Below are 17,899 nucleotides of genomic sequence, written 5' to 3'. Positions count from 1 at the left end.
GTTGCGGGAAGCTGCCCGAGGCGATGTATTTGCTCCACAACAACGCTCGAGCGCATTCCGAACAGGGCTCCTTTGTGCTGTCAAGTGTTGCCTCACCCACCGTATACTCTTGACACGCAACGCAGTCTTGTTCCGCGTTCCTTGGATGAGAACCATGGCAGTCATATTCAGAACGATGACAAGGTGATTTTAGAAGTGGAGATCTTTCCGCGAACAGCCAAAATGCAGACTTCTACAATCAAGGTCTCCGCCCAGTCAGCCATTGTTAAGAAAACTGTGGCATTTTAAGGATTAATATCTACAGATAATTAACACCATCACCAATTTTCGTGGCCACAGCTTGATTTCTTTTTGCGAGGAAATAACTTGAAGTTTGTGACTACCCTCGTAAATCCTCACATGCGAATCCCTATAAAGGGTGTTTGTTTTACTATATAGTAAAATTTCTTGGCGTTCCATTCAAGGGGGAGAGGCATGTGAAGGACGACTGCCTGTACGTCTGTGTACGACCTGTTTTCAATCTCATTTTACCTGCACGATGTCCGCGTTGGTGGCCCAACAATATCCGTAGTTACCTCCCTGACAGTTCGACCGTTCCGTTTTCTAAGCAGATTCTCGCACGACACGCTGCGTCTTCCTTGGATTATCTGCCGGTTAAGAGTTTTTCAACATTTCTGTTAGGCTCTCTCGCCAGTGAAACAAGCTTCTGACCATTCGCCCTGCCTTTCTGAGTATATAAACCATCTCTCTCGTCAGCCCGACCTAATATGACTACTATACATGTTTCGTCTGTAACCTCGTTTGTGAACAAATTGCAGCGTCACAATACCCAACCAATAAGACTGCGACTGGAATTTCCTGTAACTGTACCAACATGACCGTTTCAGCTCATAGCTTTACAGCAGTGTTTCCCGAACTGCGTTCTGCGGAACACTGGTGTTCCATCGGAAGTAAGTGCTCTGCAAAAAATTTTAACAACATGGAATTTTCTATACATTTTGACGATAATTATTTTTTAAAATTTTATGATTTCTGTTTCAATAGTTATGATTTAAAATTGAAGTACTCACTGAATACAACAAGTTTTTCTCATTTTTAAAAATGTTATTAATCTTAAAAATAAACAAGCTATTCCATCGAAGTACCAGGATTCTCACAGTGTTCAGTCAGAGAAAAGTTTGGGAATCCCTGCTCGGCAGTCTAAACAATTACTTCCAAAAATCTACACGACGTAACTGATTCCCGTTGTTACTCAGTTCTTTATTCAAAGACTGAGACTCTTAAGTTTGATAAAGTGTACAACTAAACATTTCCCTAGGAGCCTGTTGTCAGTCTTTGCATCAGTATGATATTTTATCCCCATCGAACTTTATAATACAATTTTTATCTGACAGAATTTCCACACAGACAACTGTGAATACCAGCCTCGTAAAGTCTTAAGACTCCGACGGATTGAGAAGTAGGCAGCTGAGCATCCAAGCAAAAGCGAAGACAGAGTGCGTGGCTAGAGGGTTTTGCATTGAAACACGTATTTTAATGACCATTATGTTTACAGGGGATACAGTGTTAATCCGGATAAAATACCTGTCACTAAACGTCTAACATCCCCTATATTCTTGAAGTGATGTAATTGCATTTGTGAGTCAGCCAAATTGTGTAAAAATTAAAGCTCAACTACTTAAGGCAGTGTGATTTCTTTGTCCACATAGCTTGATTTTAACCAAACGACAGAAAGTGTGACGTGCTCGGAAAACACGTGATTAATTCGGCATCTAGATCGAGAGCTGAAATAATGTACAGAGTATAAGGCGGGTGCGTGATGCGTTCTTTGCGCAGAGAGAGAGAGAGAGAGAGAGAGAGAGAGAGAGAAACTGACTTTGTAAGGGGGGCGACAATGTTGAAGAAAGGCAATGGTCCAAAAATTCTGACCGCTGCGGCATTGTGGTCGCTGATTACTTAAGTCATACGTTTTGTTCGTTTGCCTTCTTGAGAATAATGATTTTGTTAGTTCTTTTAACTTCATACATAGCTCTATTCTTACTGTTACACAAAATTACTGTCATAATTTTTCGGCATTACATATTGTCACTCATCCATTTCCTTTAGAATTGTTCTAAAAATCAGTTTCATTTACCTATTTTGGCGTGAATCATTTATTACTGTAATAACTAACGCCAAATTTTAGTTCCAGAAAAGATATTACTTAATTTTGTGTGTATATTTGTCAACTACGTGTGCAGTAGCGATGCCTGACGAGCTTGGCTCACAAACATGCTTTTCGTGTCGCAACTGCGCCGTAGTTCGCCGTTCTACGTTGCCAAATTATTCTGTTTAGATCTTAAGCCCGTCACTTTGACTTAATCGGGCGTGCTTCTTCACACTTTTCAGCTCGCTTTTTAAATAATTATATGAAATTAGTTCCTTTTCATTGTTTTATAATTACTGTTTGCAACATGTACACTGTTCAACAATTATATTCAGTTTCCCTTTTCCTGACATGTAGGATGGTCAGTATGGACCGAAACCGTTTGTTCTGACGGCAGTTTGTCTGTAATCATTGACTGGAAGTCGGAACTGAGACAGAGAGAGTGAGATTCCTCTGTCTCTGCCCTACACCACAGGTTCAACTGTAATTCACACTGTCTGTTCGTCGGCTGGCAAAGCTTTGCTATTGCTAAAAATTTTATATTCACTATAGCTTGGTATCCTATTACTTGGTGTGTAGCCCATAATGAACCCTACACACGCTAAATAGCACCAACATGCCTACTCTAAAATGAAAGCCACTATATTCCTCGCGCGACCCGAACTGTATACTAGAGCTAGGGTATGACGTGGAGAGTGTTTGAAGCTCTAAACAAGGGATTTTCTCAGAATGAAGAACAGGAGAGAGGCAACGGCAGGTCGATGCTCTCAGTCGGTGTGCCCGATGAGCTCCAGATGCTCAGATAGCGAGGGCAGTGCCACCAAGTAGCGAGACTCGTGTTCCAGTTCTTATCTGGGACAGTCTCAAACACCCAAGGATGTGCGCAGCTCTCGTCCTTACTGTTCGTCTTAAAGAGTGAACATCTCTTACATTCGTTTACCTTCAGTTATTCGGGTCTATAAACACAGGCAACTAAGCACACGAATTGCGCGTCTGCCATTAAGGCATGCGAAACTTCATTACGACAGTGTGTGATTACATCCACGTACGGCAGAAATAAGTCTGTATTTTGAATGTGTACCATTACGTTGTATACGTTCCGTCTGTACACATTCCCTCAACTCCAAGTGTACTTCGAATATCACAGTGCTTCTCACTACGCCTCCACTTCCACCGACCTTTGAACACAACCACTTTTAGGAGTAAATTTAATTTAACGTAGACTCCGGAATACGATACAAATAGGCGTTTTTCGCACACACATATATATATATCATTTCCAAGGCAGAAAGAAGAGACAAACGATAGGAAAAACTACATCTTGAACCATTAAATTTTTAGTACGCCAGGTACATCACGAAGCCTTACAAGACATAGCAATAACTTATATTTTACTGCCCGTCTCAGACAAAACATTTCGAGACAAGAAACATCAGGTGGTAACTCACGAGGTAGCGCCGTGGTTGCGGTGTGACGTCACAGCATCGGTGAACCTCCGGGCCCTGTCAGCGCCTGCGGAAAGAGGAACGCAAATTAATACAAGACACCTTAAGTAACTGCAGGAACTTTTAGACGATGACGTTGGGAAGCTAAGAAGGAATCGGTCACACAGGAGATGACAGAAAAAGTAACTGCTACGAAAGAGTAGAGGAATGTCAGTACAGATATTGCAAGAAAACATAACACAGAACCGAGAAGAAAAATAAAGGGAAAATAAGCAGATGCAGAAGAAGATATATCAAACTAACAGATGTAAGGGGGCAAATAGCCTACCAGAAACTAAACGACATGCCAAGTAAAGCAATCCTGTGTAGGACAAAATTCAGCTCAAACACGTAATTACATGTTTATATATGACTATGTCCCTGCGACAAAAATGCGCGCTGTTTCAGTATTCATTTGGTCATGGCACTTTGCATTTATGAGTTAACAGCGAGCCGTGTAGCTTACCATTTATTTCTGCAATTTATTTCAATAATTAATTACAATTTAGAGATTCTACTTCATTCTCATGTCATGTTTTCTGGTACTGTCCTTACAATCTAGGTAACGCCTCGGAAGTGTGTATATGTCAACGTAATTGTTCGACATTCTCTGAATAGATATTAAGTATTAAAATAAATTTACAGCAGTCTTCGAAAAAGGTTTATCTGAATCAATGTACGTGCAAACAGAACTATATTCACTGCGAGCCGATCATCCATTGTATTACTATATATTACACTAATGCTCATAAATTAAGGATGATTGCAGAATGTGGGGCCACACAACGTGGCACTACACAAAACTGGCACTAACAGCATAGGCATGTAGGGAACACACACGACACAGATCTGTACGTCCACAGTATTGGTGATAAGTTGAGAAAACCGTCCAGAAACACATGTGTTACAAAACGCCACGGTCTCCTGCGCATGTACCCCGACATCAATATGGGATATGATCACCATGCACACGTACACAGGCCGCAAAACGGGTTGGCATACTCCGGATCAGGTGGTCGAGCAGCTGCTGGGGTATAGCTCCCAGTCTTGCACCAGTGCCTGTCGGAGCTCCTGAAGTGTCCTAGGGGTTTGAAGACGTGCAGCGATACGTCGACCGAGAGCATCCCAGACGTGCTCGGTGGGGTTTAGGTCTGGAGAACAGGCAGGTCACTCCATTCGCCTGATATCTTCTGTTTCAAGGTACTCCTCCACGATGGCAGCTCGGTGTGGCCGTGCGTTATCATCCATCAGGAGGAAGATGGGACCCACTGCACCATTGAAAAGGCGGTGCAAAATGACGTCCCGATATACCTAACCTGTTACAGTTCCTCTATCAAAGACATGCAGGTGTGTATGCGCACCAATCATAATCCCACCCCACACCATCAAACCATGACATCCATACAGGTCCATTTCAAGGACATTAAGGGTTTGGTATCTGGTTCCTGGTTCGCGCCAGATGAAAACACGCTGAGAATCACTGTTCAGACTATACCTGGACTCTTCCGTGAACATAATATGGGACTACTGTTCCAATGGCCATGTACTGTGTTCTTGACACCAGGCTTCACGGGCTCTCCTGTGACCAGGGGTCAGTGGAATGCACGTTGTAGGTCTCCAGACGAATAAACCATGTCTGTTCAGTCGTCTGTAGACTGTGTGTCTGGAGACAACTGTTCCAGTGGCTGCGGTAAGGTCCCAAGCAAGGCTACCTGCAGTAATCCATGGCTGTCTGCGGGCACTGATGGTGAGATATCGGTCTTCTTGTGGTGTTGTACACTGTAGCGCCTGGACACGTTTCCTGTCTGCTGGAATCGTTGCCATAATCTTGAGATCACACTTTGTGGCACACGGAGGGCCCGTGCTATGAGTTGCTGTGTTTGACCAGCCTCCAGTCGCCCTAGTATTCTACCCCTCATAACATCATCAAATGTTCAAATGTGTGTGAAGTCCTATGGGATTTAACTGCTAAGGTCATCAGTCCCTAAGCTTACACACTACTTAACCTAAATTATTCGAAGGACAAACACTCACACACCCATGCCCGAGGGAGGACTCGAGCCTCCGCCGGGACCGACAGCACAGTCCATGACTGCAGCGCCTTAGACCGCTCGACTAATCCCGCGCGGTTAACATCATCGGTATGTGTTCTTTGAACCATTTTCAACACACAGTCACCATTAGCAAGTCTGAAAACGTCTGCACACTTACTCGCTGCACCATACTCTGACATGCACCAACACACCTCTGCGTACGTGGAATGCTGCCAGCGCCACTGTGCAACAACCACAGGTCAAATCTACAGCATGGTCATATCCTGAGGTGATTTAAACCCGCAAACCGCCCGCCAGAGCGTTGTTTCACCATGTATCAGCATTATCCTTAATTTATGAGCATGAGTGTAATATTCATGTCAAGTATTTGCTTATGTCATTTAGGCAGGACGAAAATTCTGTGACGTTTCAACTTGCACTTTAAAACGGATATAAAGCCGAAATTATGGCTGTATGAAATAAATGATTAGTAATTTATAGTTTAGTGGCGGAAATTTCTTGAAGAAAAAAAGGTGTGTGTGTAGCGGGAATGCCGCTTACCCGCGGTTATAGTTGCTAACTCGTGTACTCGCTCTACCTACTGAGAGAGTCGAGTCGACTTGCTCCCGGCAGCAGACTCAGTTGACGAGTGGGCTGTGGTGTACTCGAGTCGAGTCTACTGGAACAGAGACGGCGAGTTCGGAGATGACGTCATAGGACTTGCTGGCGAGTATACGGAGCTCTTTTCTGATATCTGCCAGCGACCCTTCCCGGCTTCGCACGGATAACACTAACGACGGTAAGTATTTTAGACCGAACGACTTGTCTGCTGTAGCGTTAATTTAGAGTGTACGGAGCGCTGCATAACCAAATATCATCGTTTTCATGTAAATTAAGCGACTAAAGCAGCACACGCCGTTTGCCGGCGTACCACAGCGTCTAAAGATGTCATCCGACTGCCCGACCCCATCCCGATAACAACCCGAGCCATGCATCAACGGGGTCGCGCCTCCACGGTCGCCAAAACTGCCACGATAATTCACTCAAAACTTTTAATTAAATATGGAACAGATAACAATCGTGGCTCCTGAGAACTTGCCGACTCCAGCGGCAGTCCGCCGCGAGTATCAAAGTTCTTAAGTTTTTTTTCCTGTTTGGATCGTCAGTTTTCTGACTGGTTTGATGCGGCCCGCCACGAATTCCTCTGCTGTGCCAAACTCTTCATCTCAGAGTACCACTTGCAACCTATGTTCTCAATTGCTTGTTGCATGTAGTCCTATCTCTGTGTTCCCCTATAGCGTTTACTCTGTACAGCTCCCACTAGTATCATGGAGGCGTTAAGCCATGTCTATCCTGCTGCCCCTTCTTCCCTTCATTGTTTTCTATACGATCCTTTCTTCGCCAATTCTGCGGAGATCGTCCTCAATTCCTTAGCTGATCAGTCCGCCAAATTTTCAACATTCGTCTGTAACATCACTTATCACATGCTTTCCCTTCTGTTCCGGTTTTCCCACAGTCCAAGCCTCCATACAATGCTGTGCTCTAAACGTACATTCACAGAAATTCCTTCGTCAAATTACGGTCTTTGTTTGATACCAGTAGACTTCTCTAGACAAGTAATGCACTTTTTTGCCAGTAATAGTCTTCTTTTGATGTCCTCCTTGCTCCGTTCGTCATGGGTTATTTTGCTGCCTAGGTATCAGAATTATTTAACTTCATCTACTTCGTGACCATCAGGCCTCATGTTAAGTTTCTCGCTGTTCTCGTTTCTGCTGCTTCTCATTATTTTCGTCTTTCTTCGATTTACTCTCAATCCATACTCTGTACTAATTAGACTGCTCATTCCATTTAGCAGATCATGTAATTCTTCCTCGCTTTCACTGAGGATAGCGATGTCATCAGCGAATCTTATCACTGAGATCCTTTTCACGTCGAACTTTAATTTCACTCTTGTTCCTTTCTTTTATTTCCGTTATTGCTGCTTCGATATACAGATTGTGCAGTAGGAGTGAAACACTTCATCCCTGTATTATATCCTTTTTAATCCGAGCACTTCGTTCTTGGTCGTCCACTCTTATTATTCCCTCCTGCCTCTTGCACATATTACCCGTCTCTCCCTATAGCTTACCCTATTTTCCTCAGTATTTCACTTTTTCAGGTCGGTAAATCCTGTGAACGTGTCTTGCTTCCATTACCAACCACAACGTCAGAACTGCCTCTCTGGTGCCTTTACCTGTCCTGAAGCCAGACTGATGGTCATCTTACACATCCTCAATTTTCTTTTCCATTCTTCTGTAAATTATTATTGTCTGCAACTTGGATGCACGAGTTAAGCTGATTGTGCGATATTCCTCGCACTTGTCAGCTCTTGCAGCCTTCGGAATTGTGTGGATGATATTTTCCCGAAAGTCAGATGGCATGTCGCCACACTCATACATTCTTCATACCAATGTAGATAGTCGTTTTGTTGCCACTTCCCCAATAATTTTATAAATTCTAACTGAATGTTGTCCATGCCTTCTGTCTTATTGATCTTAGGTCTTCCAAAGCTGCTCCTAAAACAGTCTTCATATAACGACAAAAAAAACGCGGCGGAGATTTAACTTACCATACTTCAGCTACTTTGAAATAAATCATTGTAAATTACACATACGAACCTTCCACGTGAATAAATGTATCCATTAGTGAAAATTTTAGCAAAATCACCTAGTCCGTCTGCGATGCTCCTTCGAGAAAGGAGACACACACATTTGAAAATGGAATCCAAACCACGTTTCGCTTCTCGCGAATGCCCACATCACAGAGGGGTGAATGCTAGGTTAAATGAGAATGACAAATTCGTTGTCTGACCGGGAAACGGCACGCGCTTTACCGCTAGACCACTGGGCCCGATTCCGATGTTGCTCAAGCTTCGTTGTTATGTGGAGATGAATGATTTGAGCGAAAACCACCACATTAAGAACATCAAAGTTAACACTTTGGCGATCGAGCCCGAGCACAGGTCGGGCCACAGAACTGCTTCGAAACGACCGCACCCGAGTATGGGTCGGGCGACTGTTACACGCCGCTCAGCCTATTAGCCGTCAGGAAGCAGGCCGGCTACTGTGGTGGTGCTGCGTGGAATACCTGCCTAAACGTCCCTTGACTGCTGCTCCCTTGTTCTGGTTTTAGAACTACGTCAAAACAAACGTGTAGCCGCGAGTTTCAAACGTTCTCGTTACTGTTTGCCGTTTCTTGTTAATTTTTCTCTCAAATATGTCACGTTTTCTGAGTGAGAAATTTTTTTTAGATGCGTTAGAAGAAGAATTGGAAGTTTCTGATTCTGAGTGGGAACTGTCTGAATGTGAAGAGAATGAAGAGGATTCACATACAAGTGTCTAGTGCAGTTTTTCTTCAGTATTATTATGACGACTTATATTGTTCGAATTGCTTCAGTTAGCAGAAAATTTATTTCTGTTCGTCTCGTCTATCTCGCAGAGGAATCTGATGAGCCTGCATCTGCGCAGCCGGTGTTTACTGAACAAAGTCCATCCTCTGCCACTGCAACACAGGCGTCGGCTGCAACACAGCTGTCTGTAACTCCAACAAAGAAGCAACGAATTTCGCGGAAAAAAGCTACTGACGCCAAATTAGGCTGGAAATTTGTTGATGATCAGCCTACTGTGCCACAATTTGTAGAGAAAAGTGTAGTAATGGCAGCAGTTCATAAGAACTCCACTCCTCCCGATTAGTTTTCGAGCTTTTTCCCCCGATTCCACAATGAAACACAGAAAATCCGAGACGTACAATATCCGAAGTCTGTTTATGACAAACTCAAAGCAACTTACAGGGTAAAGCCTCACAGTTTTTGTAATTCGTGGGCGGGTGTAAAGCTGCACGAAATGGCATGACCCCATGCATAAAATCAGTCCAATCCTGGATCATTTCTTATTAGAATCATAACAATCATTCTACCCATCAGAAGACCTCACTATTCACGAAGGCATGTGTGGTTTTCGTGGACGAGTGGTATTTCGGGTTTATATAAAAAATAAACCTGACAAGTGTGGAATCAATATGTTTATTGTGTGCGATTCCAAAACTGGTTACGTTCTTAGATTAGAGGTATATGCTGGGAAAGGAACACAAGACAACTCCATAATACCATTATCTACGAGGTTGCTAGCAGATTACCTGTGAAAAGACGAGACATGGACAGATTTTATAGTTCACCAACAGTATTTGTGGCAACGTAAAACGAAAGCAGTAGGTACATGCATGACTAACCGGAAAGAACTACCAAACCAAATTGTTTCCAAAAAACTGAAAAGGTATGAGTCTGTGTCAATGAGGAAGGAACATCTGCTTTGTTTGAAGTGGAAAAACACAGATGTACCATGCCTGTCCACTGTGCACAAAATAACCAGCTCTGACACGTCTACTCATACAAAGGAAGGTATCAAAGTAAAATGAAAACCAGATGCCATTCTTGGCTATAATATTTACAAAACGGGGGAAGATACGAGTGATTAAATGATTTCTTACTATGCTCTTAGGAGGAAACAGATGAAACGGTGTAAGAAATTGTTCTTCCATATGCTTATAATGGCTGCAAAAAATGCATTTCTCTTTTACAGGGAAACCAGGACTCCTGCTAAAAAAAAGACCCGCCATCTTTCCACTCTTCTACGGCAAATTAGTGAAGGACTCATTCACAAAGGTACAAATTTGGCACTAGACAATGTTCCTAGTGAAACTCACAGCAACAGACTTCTAGAACGACACTTCCCACAAAAAACTCCAGCCACTGAGGAGAAAGAGCGTCCAACTAGAGTGTGTAAAGTTTGCTCTGAGAAAACAAAAAAGATCTAGTGGTAAAGCAGGTAGGAAGGAAACCTTCTGGTGGTGTCAAGACTGCAATGTACCACTCCGCATGCCAGAATGCTTCAAAATCTTCCACACTGAAGCTAATTACCAGTGAATTTACCCAAAATTAAAAAACGCTTTTTTTGTGAAACCAAAGTTATACATTTCATGTTTGTTGCTATTAATTTTGTCATAAACCAACATAATTAAAATAAACGTTTGGCTCAAATGGTTCAAATGGCTCTGAGCACTATGGTACTCAACATATGAGGTCATCAGTCCCCTAGAACTTAGAACTACTCAAACCTAACTAACCTAAGGACATCACACACATCCATGCCCGAGGCAGGATTCGAACCTGCTACCGTAGCTGTCGCGCGCTTCCAGACTGAAGCGCCTAGAGCTGCTCGGCCACTCCGGCCGGCAATAAACGTTAAAAATACACCTTAGAGACTGCTCTTTCATAATATGTATTCTGTTTCAAGATATCTTAAATAGAAGCGTGCCAGTGACATTTCAAAAACGGCTAAAAATGGCCGGTCCACTGGACCACGAGCGTGTCTAAGCTGCCGATCCTCAAAGTGTTAACCAGAAGCACAGTTGCATGTGCCATAGTCAGGGCCGTTAACAACACACATGCAGCCGCTTATTAAGCCGAAACCCAAGAAGCACCAACTGGTCGGTGCAAACGCGTTACCAGTTAATGCCCGTTTATTTTTTTAAAGAAATGATTGCTTTCTCGGCCAGTGTAGTAGTATAAGGCATTAATTATGCGGTCACATACACACGACACCAACCACGTGCTGTACCAGGTCGGCGACACACACAGATTGACAAGTGTCCGACACCAGCCGGTACACCCGCACTCGTTCTCGCCTCTACGACAGTGGTTCAATTGTCTTTGGGTCCCCACATGAAACATAATAACCTAAATGTGAAGGGAGGGGGCATTTTGACCTTTTTCCCCACTTGCAACCCCCTCCTCTCCCAACGTATTTTAGAATTATAATTGAACGAAAGAAGGTTCGTTACAGCAGACAAGTAATTGGCTATTAAATCGAGCTGCATGTAAACTGACCCGTGCACTGTATCCTATACTCATGGCATCTGCACTTAGGTTCAGTTCCGAAATTATAAATATTACTATCTGAAAACAGTTTTATTTCATATACAACTTTATGGGCATTGATCAGTCTCTCTTATAGCAATATCGTTCATCCTGCTTCACCAAAGAAGTCAGATTGTTTGATCCAGTTCGCGTTCAGAATATTTTAGTTACTTAGTTCCTTTACGCAAAACCGTTCAAGACTTCTTCCGATATCCAACACGTCTATAAATAATTACTTTGTCTTGTGCTACTAATGGTCATCGTGCAAGTTATGATTCTGCGATCTTCAAAAGGCCCCCAACCCGCGATTCTCCACAACTAAAATATTCTTCTTTAGTATCAAACTTTTGTCGGTGCTTCTATGCCTCAACACTCTTTATAACAGACCTGTTTTCTTAGTTACGGCAGTAAGTGAAAGTGACAGAGATAATGCAACATTATGATGCCATGTAACAGTTTTATTATCCATCTAAAATAAATAACTTAGCACGTAGAGCAGTACAATTATTTAGCATCAGTTTGAAACTACTAGACACTAACTAGAATTATGTTAATATAAAAGCGAAGTTATTGAATAAGTAACATTCATACAAGGAAATAAATTTCCTATTAATAATAAAAACAAAATGTACTGAATATGCAAGCAAACAGAACAGAAAAGACATATGACGAAGTTAAGATGATGAGTGAGTTGATGCCCAGCACCACTGCAACAAATTATCTAACCAAGCACTTACCAAACAAAACACTTCTGTTATCAAATAACACCGGAAATAAATACTTAACAAGTAGCTATTTTTACTTTGAATTATATTAATTGGACTGTAAACTAACTCAGCGCACATAACTCCGAAATGCCGTACGAATAGCCTGCATAAATTTATAGATGGCCCCAGCACGCAATTTTCTGAGAGAAATATCTATTTTCACTGGATGAAACTGTGCCTTATATATTTTGTTGTTTTAAAACTCGCACGTCATCATTTGCAATGAAAAATGAGAATGTGTGACAGCTTCTCAATTTTGACAAATTGCATAATGAACTAAATGATTAAATACACACACCAAAAAAAGTGTTGCATCACCTCGGTTGCGCGAGTTCCGCAACCTGTACAGAGAATTAGGACAGATATCGACATAAACATCATTTCCACCCTTTTAATGGCTCATGAAAACCACACATTGCATGTTGTACCACCATGCAGAGAGATCTTCAGAGGTGGTGGTCCAGATTGCTGCACACACCAGTACCTCTAATTACCCAGTAGCACGTCCTCTTGCAGTGATGCTTGGCCGTTTTCGCTGTGGCATACTACCCACAAGTTCATCAAGGCACTGTTGGTCCAGATTGTACCACTTCTAAACGCGATTCAGCGTAAATCCCTCAAAGTGCTTGGTGGGTCACGTCATCCATAAACAGCCCTTTTCAATCCATCCCAGGCATGTTCGGTAGGGATCATATCTAGAGAACATGCTCGCCACTCTAGTCGTGCGATGTCGTTATCCTGAATTAAGTCATTCACAAGATGTGCACGATGGGGGCGCGAATTGTCGTCCATGAAGACGAATGCCTCGCCAGTATGCTGCCGATATGTTTGCACTATCAGTCGGAGGATGGCATTCACGTAACGTACAGCCGTTACGGCGCCTTCCATGACCACCAGCAGCGTTCGTCGCCCCTTATACGAGTAATGCCACCCCGAAAGAGCAGGGAACCTCCACCTTGCTTCACTCGCTGGACAGTGTGTCTAAGGGTTTCAGCCTGACCGGGTTGCCTTCAGACACGTCTGCGACGATTGTCTGGTTGAAGGAACGTGTGACACTCATCGGTGAAGAGAACGTGATGCCAATCCTCAACGGTCCATTCGGCATGTGTTTGGGCCCATCTGTACCGTGGTATATGGTGTCGTGGTTGCAAAGATGGAGCTCGCCATGGACACCGGGAGTGAAGTTGCGCATCATGCAGCCTATTGCGTACAGTTTGAGTCGTAACACGACGTCCTGTGGCTGCACGAAAAGCATTATTCAACATGGTGGCGTTGCTGTCAGGGTTCCTCCGAGCCATAATCCGTAGGTAGCGGTCATCTACTGCAGTAGTAGTCCTTGGGCGGCCTGAGTGAGGCATGTCATCGACAGTTCCTGTCTCTCTCTATCTCCTCCATGTCCGAACAACATCTCTTTGGTTCACTACGAGACACCTGGACACTTCAGACCTTCCTGGCACAAAGTAACAATGCGGACGCGATAGAACCGCGATATTGACCGTCTGGGCATAGTTGAACTACAAACAACACGAGCCGTGTTCTTCCTTCCTGGTGGAATGACTGGAACTTATCGGCTGTCGGACCCCATCCGTCTAATAGGCGCTGCTCATGCATGGTCATTTACATCTTTGGGCGGGTTTAGTGACATCTCTGAACAGCCAAAGGGACTGTGTCTGTGATACAATATACACAGTCAACGTCTGTCTTCAGCCAAACGGACTGTGTGTGTGATACAATATGCACAGTCAACATCTGTCTTCAGGAGTTCTGGAAACCGGGGTCATGAAAAACTATTTTTGATGTTTGTACACTCCTGGAAATTGAAATAAGAAGACCGTGAATTCATTGTCCCAGGAAGGGGAAACTTTATTGACACATTCCTGGGGTCAGATACATCACATGACCACACTGAGAGAACCACAGGCACGTAGACACAGGCAACAGAGCATGCACAATGTCGGCACTAGTACAGTGTATATCCACCTTTCGCAGCAATGCAGGCTGCTATTCTCCCATGGAGACGATCGTAGAGATGCTGGATGTAGTCCTGTGGAACGGCTTGCCATGCCATTTCCACCTGGCGCCTCAGTTGGACCAGCGTTCGTGCTGGACGTGCAGATCGCGTGAGACGACGCTTCATCCAGTCCCAAACATGCTCAATGGGGGACAGATCCGGAGACCTTGCTGGCCAGGGTAGTTGACTTACACCTTCTAGAGCACGTTGGGTGGCACGGGATACATGCGGACGTGCATTGTCCTGCTGGAACAGCAAGATCCCTTGCCGGTCTAGGAATGGTAGAACGATGGGTTCGATGACGGTTTGGATGTACCGTGCACTATTCAGTGTCCCCTCGACGATCACCAGTGGTGTACGGCCAGTGCAGGAGATCGCTCCCCACACCATGATGCCGGGTGTTGGCCCTGTGTGCCTCGGTCGTATGCAGTCCTGATTGTGGCGCTCACCTGCACGGCGCCAAACACGCATACGACCATCATTGGCACCAAGGCAGAAGCGACTCTCATCGCTGAAGACGACACGTCTCCATTCGTCCCTCCATTCACGCCTGTCGCGACACCACTGGAGGCGGGCTGCACGATGTTGGGGCGTGAGCGGAACACGGCCTAACGGTGTGCGGGACCGTAGCCCAGCTTCATGGAGACGGTTGCGAATGGTCCTCGCCGATACCCCAGGAGCAACAGTGTCCCTAATTTGCTGGGAAGTGGCGGTGCGGTCCCCTACGGCACTGTGTAGGATCCTACGGTCTTGGCGTGCATCCGTGCGTCGCTGCGGTCCGGTCCCAGGTCGACGGGCACGTGCACCTTCCGCCGACCACTGGCGACAACATCGATGTACTGTGGAGACCTCACGCCCCACGTGTTGAGCAATTCGGCGGTACGTCCACCCGGCCTCCCACATGCCCACTATACGCCCTCGCTCAAAGTCCGTCAACTGCTCATACGGTTCACGTCCACGCTGTCGCGGCATGCTACCAGTGTTAAAGACTGCGATGGAGCTCCGTATGCCACGGCAAACTGGCTGACACTGACGGCGGCGGTGCACAAATGCTGCGCAGCTAGCGCAATTTGACGGCCAACACCGCGGTTCCTGGTGTGTCCGCTGTGCCGTGCGTGTGATCATTGCTTGTACAGCCCTCTCGCAGTGTCCGGAGCAAGTATGGTGGGTCTGACACACCGGTGTCAATGTGTTCTTTTTTCCATTTCCAGGAGTGTATATCAACATAATTTTAAATCTGACATCGTCCATATGTTTTATGGTCTTACACAATTTATATTCTATTGTAGAAAGCTATATTTTAATGGTGCGTAAAAGTTAAACAAGAATGTAAAGCCTAATCACAGTCCACAGAACGTAAGAAATGATATTCGCGAATCTGGCAAGCGTTTGTAAGAAGGCCTATTCGAACAATTACACACTTGTTGCCTTTTGCTAACTTTAGCTGAAACAAAACGAATAAATACTTGTGAAAGAGTAGACCAGTAGTATCTCAAAACGAAACACATATGAAGTCCAATTTTTTTTTTCAAAAAGTGAAGCGAAAATGTTGAGGTTTTATTCCATGCGCTTACAGCATCTTGAGTCCCGCTAATGTCTTTCTTTATAACGGTAATAAGCTTCCAAGGAAACCGAGCAGCAAAAAGCAGATGTTTTCACTGGCACAACGGTACTTCAGTCATTTTCGTAAGCCCGTGTCAAGAGGTTAACGTGTCTAGTTGGTGTCGCAGTACTGGCAGCTTTTCGCTGACAGAACGGGCGGCGACCAACCAGCTTACAGTCCACGCTATCTGCTTGGTCCTGTAATTTCAGGGGAGCCTGGTATTATACGTAATGAAAGCAAACTGACACTCCGCAGGGGTCTTGGCACGTACAAAGTGTGTCTCCCGCGAAATGACGCAAAAAAGAAACACAGAAATAAAAGGTGGGGCAGATGGGCGCCAACCGAGAGGTGAGTATTCCGTTGATTGAGTCCCCGGGGCTGGAGGCCTAAAATTACGAGGTGTCCCCTGCATATGTTTATCTGCTGCAACGTTTCATTACACCACGCTTGGAAAGGCGCGTCAGCACAGTTGCTAGTTAGCGATCATCGCAAAAACAACGAATAAAATACAGCCTACCGATTCAGCAACCTATGCATTATGTACCATCAAACCACTACTATTGAAAGCTGACGGTAACAAATCAACAACAGCAGTTTTGCGTTTCAACAGGTGCAATTCAGTTACAACAGTGCGACGTGATTTTCGCAGATTGTACGGCACTCCACCATCTCATTACCTGAACGTCGGATCGTCGGTTTGTGAAAGGCTCTGTCTGTCCCCATCCACCAAATTTGGGCCAACTGCGACGCCACAGAGCAACATGAGTGTAAATTCAGTGACTCTAGACATGCCGCAGAAGTATGTGGCGAATTTGACAATCATCTGGATACTTGCCATACATCCTGTGGAGACACAGGCGTCCATAAGTGAAAGCATAGATATACTGTTCATTTTAGAATTATCACGCATATCCATGAACGACTGAAATTATACGAAACCGCAGATTTAGCACAGCTGAGCGCCACGAAAAATAGAGTGTTTATAAATAAATGGTGCGATCTTAAAAATTAATAATAAATCGATTTATTAGTTTATATGGACAAATCTTACAGAATAAGCAGCGGCAACTGTCTACGTTTTCGATTCATTAATCTCAATACTTCAATACATGCACCCTTGATCAAACAACACACACATACACGCGAATCTGATTCTTCCTATGGTCGGTGTAGTATGTCGCCCGTGATGGTTTGCAGTGCACGCTTGCCCGATCACACACTTCCTCGAGGAACGCGGGCACTGGTGGTACATGAAAGTAGTCTTCCACAAACCCCCACAGAAAGGAATCGCAGGGTGTTAAATCCGGCGAATGGGGTAGCTCAGATGACAAGGCTGTTGTCTCGTGTTGCACCACGTCCAATCCAGCGTTGGTGAAGAACACAATTAAGTAGTTCTCGTACATTCCTGTGAAAATGGGACAGAGCACCGTCCAGTTGCAAAATGAAATCACCAAAACTGTTGATCAATTGGGGTAACAACAAGGTTTCCAAACTTTGTCTGACGGTGTAGGCGCCTGCACTAATCCCACTTTGTACTGTTTTAAAAAATAGCACTTACGCGACACCTGCCATACCTTAATGTTTGGCATCAACTACTTCCTGTTTGCTTTCTAGGTGACATGTGAAGAATTCGATGAAACGCCCCCAGCACCCTTGCGACGTTTGCATCAGACACACGAGGTCGACCAAGAAACCGGTTCCCACCAACTGTCGGTACCATACACCTATATTATTCTTGTGTGGTGGTTCTTCCCCAAACCGTGTACGAAACTCACACTGCATTGTAATTACAGATATGGAACCTCAAAACGGAGCACACAGAAAGGCTTTTCCTGTTGTGACGCCATCTTGGAAACGGGCGCTATATCTGCGCAGTAATCGTGGCAAGCAAACAGCTGGTAG

The 17,899-nt window shown here is 44.5% G+C and overlaps 1 protein-coding gene across 8 annotated transcripts in view; it reads right to left on the bottom strand.

Annotated features, from left to right (window-relative positions):
- Positions 1-17,899, bottom strand: part of LOC124619437 (dystrobrevin beta) — a 611,344-nt gene that overhangs the window by 353,302 nt on the left and 240,143 nt on the right. For all 8 annotated transcript variants that reach the window (XM_047145819.1, XM_047145822.1, XM_047145818.1 and 5 more), the window contains one exon: positions 3,595-3,658. The gene's annotated coding sequence lies outside the window, so the exon portion shown is untranslated. The remainder of the gene's footprint in view (positions 1-3,594; positions 3,659-17,899) is intronic.

Source organism: Schistocerca americana, chromosome 6, assembly GCF_021461395.2.
Source record: "Schistocerca americana isolate TAMUIC-IGC-003095 chromosome 6, iqSchAmer2.1, whole genome shotgun sequence".
Taxonomy (NCBI): Eukaryota; Metazoa; Arthropoda; class Insecta; order Orthoptera; family Acrididae; genus Schistocerca; species Schistocerca americana.
Note: the sequence above shows the minus strand (reverse complement) of the source record. Positions and strands in the feature narration are given on the sequence as shown.